Here is a 5525-nt window from a genome sequence, read left to right as displayed (position 1 = left end):
TTTCCACAGTCAGGAAGCAGAGGGAAAAAAAATGAAGTTGGTTGTACTGTGCTCAGAGTCCTTTCTTGTTTTGTTCAGTCCTGGCATCCTATCTTTGGGGATGTACTCATCCAGAGCGGGGGTTCTTCCCACTTCAATTAACTTCATCAAACTCATCTCTCACAGGCATGCCCAGAGGCCCATCTTCTGGGTGATCCCAGAGCTGATTAAGTTGACCCTGAGGTTAACTGTCACAATGGGTGAAGTGGCCGCTGAGCAAGCACAAGGACCTGGGTTTGGATCCTTAGTGCCCATGTAAAACCCAGGTGTGTAAGCATGCATCTGTATCTCAGTGCTGAGAAAGGTGATATCAAGGGATCCTGGGTGTTCAGTGACTGAATTGGGGGAGAACAGTACCCAGAGTTGACTTCTGGTCTCCACACAGGCATGCATGGGGTAACCCCAAACACAGGGTGAGAGACAAGACTGAGCCCTGTGTCACAAGCACAGCTCAATCTTGATATTCCTTCTGTTGCAGCCCCAATCTCTGTGTGGTCAGTATCCCCCTTTTTCCCCCCTCTGTAACAATTGTCTTCTGGTGACTCCAGGTCAAAGCAACCCAGAGACACTTGCACATCAGTGTTTACTGCAGCACTGTTAGCAGGAGCGGAGTTATGGAACCAACCTGGTGCCCAGGACCAGAGGGTTGCATAAGGAAAACGTGGCATAACACACAATGGAGGTTTTCAGCCTTAGAGAACAGTGAAGTTCTACTCTTTCCAGAAAAATGGGGGCAGTGAGAGATAATCGTATTAAGCCAATTTTGGAAAGGTAACCATTGTCTGTTTTCTCTCACTTGTGGTTTCTAGATTTTAGATACATAAAATCATGTATGTATGTATGTGTGTATATATACGTATGACATGGCAGTGTGACAAAAAACGTCTAGGTGTACAAAAGGGACTAACAGGATAGGTGAGGGATAAGGAAGGGATCAAAATGAAAGGCCCCTAATGATAAGAAATAAAAGAGCTGGGTGTGGTGGCACACGCCTTTAATCCTAGCACTCAGGAGGCAGAGGCAGGTGGATCACTGTGAGTTTGAGGCCAGCCTGGTCTACAAAGCAAGTCCAGGACAGCCAAGGCTACACAGAGAGACCCTGTCTTGAAAACGAAACAAGACAAACCAAACCAAACAAGTAAGAGTAGCCAGAAATATGTTACTTGGAACCTGTGGTAAGTGCTCCTCCCAAATGTGCACTGTCCTTTCCTGAGCTGAGCTGTGGTGGGAAGAGACCATTGGCACCCAGAGCTCCCGGATCATAAGAGGTGGCAGCTCTTGGCTAGTCTAGGAGACCTGGAACAAACACACACAATGAAGTGAAGAACTGAAGTCTCGGAGTGGGCGTCCCTTTGCCATTTGACTCAGGGTGGGGTTTCTAAAGCAGTGCACTGAACTGAAGAAGCTGAATGCTTCCTGGGGCAACTGAAGTGGTAAAGAGACAACAAAACGGCAGGACCAGGCCTAACAGCCAGGAGGGCTTTCTAATGTGGACACTGTGTGGTGGCGCACGCCCATAATCCCAGCTCTCGGGAGGCAGAGGCAGGCAGACTCTGAGTTCGAGGCCAGCCTGGTCTACAAAGCTAGTCTAGGACAGAGAAACCGAGTCTTGAAAAACCAAAAAGAAGATAAACAAACAAACAAACAAAAACCAAAACGGTTCTCAAGAAAACTGCATAACGATGGCAGTTTAATTTTTTTGAAAAAATTTCCAAGGGTTACTGTGGCTTTTATTTTGCATGTAGAACCACTGGGGGAGGGTTGTCTTGCGTTCTGTCTCCTCAGAGCAGTGGGATACCATGACACCCCTGGGCCAGCTTACACGCCTGCAGAGACTCAGTCACAGTGCTGATCTGGTTCACTCTGAGCAGGAGGCAGTTGCAGGACTTCTCGCTTAGGGTCACGGTGAGATCATCCTTGACTAACTGGATGCCTGCACTAGCTGCCAACTTCTGCCAAGCTCCCAGTCGTCCTGGTCGAAGAGGTCTTTGACGGACACCCCTGGGTACTACTGGATGAAGGACTTGTACAGGTCAGCCAGCTGGTCTGGTGTGATGTACCTGCTGGGGTCATCAGGAGACCAGGGAAGTCCAGGTCATACATGCCAGACCTATGGAACTCAGAGGCAACCACGTCCATGCTGATGACAACCTGCTCAGTGTAGCCATTCCAGAGCTTCTTTGTTCTCCAGGAGGTTAGGTGCAAATCCACCCCCATCACCTACATTGGTGGCATCCTTGCCATATCTCGCCTTGATGCCATTCTTCAGGTTGTGGTAACCCTCTGCCCCACAGGGAGGATCACGAACTCTTGCATGGCCAGTTTGTTACCAGCATGAGAGTCATCGCTGATCACACTGAAAGCTGAGACCGGCAGGATGACTTCAGTGTGGTCAGTGATGTGACAATAGAGAGGCCCCCCCCCTTTTCCACAGCACCAGCTTTGCAGGCAGCCAGACACACTCCCGGGATGGCATTTGCACCAAATTTAGATTTAAGTGCATCCGTCTTGATCACTAGCCTGTCCTCTTCTTGTGCTCCACCACCTTCAGTTCCTTGCTAACCCGAGCAGCTGCCCTAGCTTTATTGATGTGCTCAGCAGCCTTTGAGACACCCTTCCCTGCATAGCGTGTCTTATCACTGCCACGGTGTTCCAGGGCCTCATAGATGCCGGTGGAGGCACCGCTGGGCACCACAGCTCTGAAAAGACCTTTTGCAGTGTAGAGATGGACCTCAATAGTGGGATTCCCACGACAGGCAAAGAGCTCTCTGGCCTGAATCTTAAGAATAGACATGGTGGATTTCTGCCTCTCTGATCACTGTGCAGCAAAGAAAGATGTCTCTGCAGACACCAAAGAGAGAGAGCATTAAGGGAAGACATGTGTGGGCCCCGGCTTCTGAGAAGCTCTCAATGATGGCACTTTAAATAAAATACAGGAAATCCTAAAAATGAGTTTGGGTTAGGGATTTGTTTTCTCTTAGAATTCATATAATTTTGGTTTCCATTGCATCCATTCTAGGAACAAGATGAGCCAGGTGTGTGTGTATCTGTATGTGTGTATATGTGTATGTTCATGTGTGCATATGTGTGTGTATAGATATGTTCATGTGTGGGCACGTGTGTGTATGTGTATGTATGTGTGTGTATATGTGAATGTGTGTATCTGTATATGTGAGCACACGTGTATATGTGTATGTTCATGTGTGTATGTGTGTGTATACATATGTTCATGTGTGTGTGTGTGTGCATTCATGTGTATGTGTTGCTGATAATCAAACTCCAGGGTTTTGTGTGTGCTCATTATACATAATGCAACACACCCCTGGCCCCACTTACTAATTCAGCTGGCACCCTGGACTTGCCACATCTTTCTTATGCTCACTCTCTCCTCCCACCTGACTCCACCTCTTCTGTGACCTTTATTTGAATTTTGTGCTTACCATTTTCTTGATACACACACACACACACACACACACACACACACACACACACTCACAGTTTTTCAGTTTTAGTACTCTCATCCCTTTCAACCTTTTATTTGTTTCTTTTTGTTTGTAGACCTTAAATATGAAGATGCCATGTATATACAGTCTCTTGGGACTTGCTTGTTTCTCTCAAAATGTTTCAACAACAACAACAAAAAAATCCACATTACAGACTGTGACTCTAATCCCTCCGTGGTCACTGCTGAACCTCATTGCATCAGTATGGCAAAGTTCATTTAACCAGTCCTCAGTCGACATGTACTCCTGTCGTTTCCAGTTTCTTGTTGTGAAAAGTGGCTATGGGCATCTTACTATGCACACGTTTATCTCTGGTGTCTAAGGGTGGTACCACCGGGCTGGATGGAGTGCATGTCTTCAGCTTTATAAGATCATGCCAAGCCCCACCCAAATGACCCCACCCAAATGACCCCACCTCCTGGACTAGAGTCGCTTGAGCTACGGCTGCTGTGGCAACTGCTTATGGGAGACGCCTGCATTTTGTCAACTTGTAGCTGTGCGAGGGGATCTCACTCAGGCTTGGCTTGCACTTCTTGTAAGGCTGAACTGCCCACAGCTTATGTGGTTGTGTGCAGCTCTTGTGGAACCCTCCTGCTCCCCGAACTTCAGTTTCCTGTGTAAGCTTCAGGTGGCAGCTCGCTCTGTGTGGACTCATTGTGCCTGGCCCGTGTCTGGCCTTGACAACACTTGTCTACTATTTACACTCTTTGTTCTTGGGGAGCACGTTCTGCTTTACCTCGCATCTTCAGAGCCCCCATCTCCCCATTCTTCTCTCACTGTTCCCTTCCTCCTTTCTTCCCTCCTCCCATTTTCTTCACATCAACTTCAGTTGTCTTGTTTTCAGACCAGGTTCTGTAACCTCGATGGACCTCCCAGAGAATGGGGCAGTTATTCTTGTCACTTTGTTGGACGTCTAAGAAGTCTACTCAATGTTGTTTGGAAGCCCCCGTACCCCTATTCTTTTTCCCTTATTTGCCACTCAGTTGAATCATCTCTGTCAGAAATTTGCTCTGTATCCTCACTGGGGACTCACATGTATGCTGGGTGAGCTCTCTTCCGTCAAGCCACACCCCCAGCTCCTCGCCGCTGTTTCTGCAGCTTTTGTTGATAGGTTGCCCAATCTTGGCTAGCATCTTCTATTTTCTTTCAGATGCTGCTCCTCAGATCTGCTCTTCGTCATCACTCTCCGCTGTGGGCTCAGTTTCTCCAAGCCTCGTTCTCACTCATGGTCCATCCTATAGTCAGTTTCCAGACTTCCCGCTGGGCTGGGTGAGGATGGCTGTGCACACCAATAATATTTCCGTCTGGGCTTGTCTCTTGGTTCTGTGTGAGCAGCCCATGATGGGGCTCCTGGGGTGTGGGTGCTGCCTCACTGAAGGGCAGGCTCTGACCCAGGACACCGAGCTGGGCTCTGAGGAGCTGTTCGCTGAGTGAACTCCAGCCGCTAGTCCAGCGGCATACCCGGAGGAGTGATGACCTCAGAAGTTTCTGAAGGCTTTTCTACTCTGTCTGCTGATGGTCCTTTTATAGTAAAGTGCCATGCCATGTTCTGAGGCCATGCTGATCCCTGCCTCCTGTCTCCCCTCTGTTCTTAATGAGTGTTTTGGGCACCTACACTGGGTGGCACTGACTGAGTTCATGACAGCCACATCAACAGACAGATGAACAGCCAGATGAAAGCAAGCCATAGATAATCATGTCGCTTGTCTGTCCCCAGAGTTCAATACATGTTTACAACTGGGACACAAACATTAGCTGGTAAAGCTAGGCACATTTAGATTCATCTTTCTAGACAGCTCTAATTTGCTACATAAATCTATAATTCTCATTTTCAGAATTTAAATGATGGGTAACACCCCACATCTAGTCGTGGTGTTGGCTGCAGTGTCACCTTGTAGTCTGCTGAGGACTAACAGTGCTCCTGTGCTTGTTCCCCAGATGTAGCCAACTTAGTGTCTACCCCAGCCCCGTTCTCTTGTCAGT

At 48.1% G+C, this 5525-nt stretch overlaps 1 pseudogene; it reads right to left on the bottom strand.

The window, feature by feature from the left end:
- Positions 1-1729: 1729 nt before the first annotated feature.
- Positions 1730-2833, bottom strand: LOC127191168 (alpha-enolase-like; annotated as a pseudogene).
- Between the last annotated feature and the right edge of the window lie 2692 nt (positions 2834-5525).

This window comes from Acomys russatus, chromosome 6, assembly GCF_903995435.1.
Source record: "Acomys russatus chromosome 6, mAcoRus1.1, whole genome shotgun sequence".
In the NCBI taxonomy this organism is placed as follows: domain Eukaryota; kingdom Metazoa; phylum Chordata; class Mammalia; order Rodentia; family Muridae; genus Acomys; species Acomys russatus.
The sequence above is the reverse complement of the archived record's forward strand: the minus strand, read 5'-3'. Positions and strand labels throughout refer to the sequence as shown.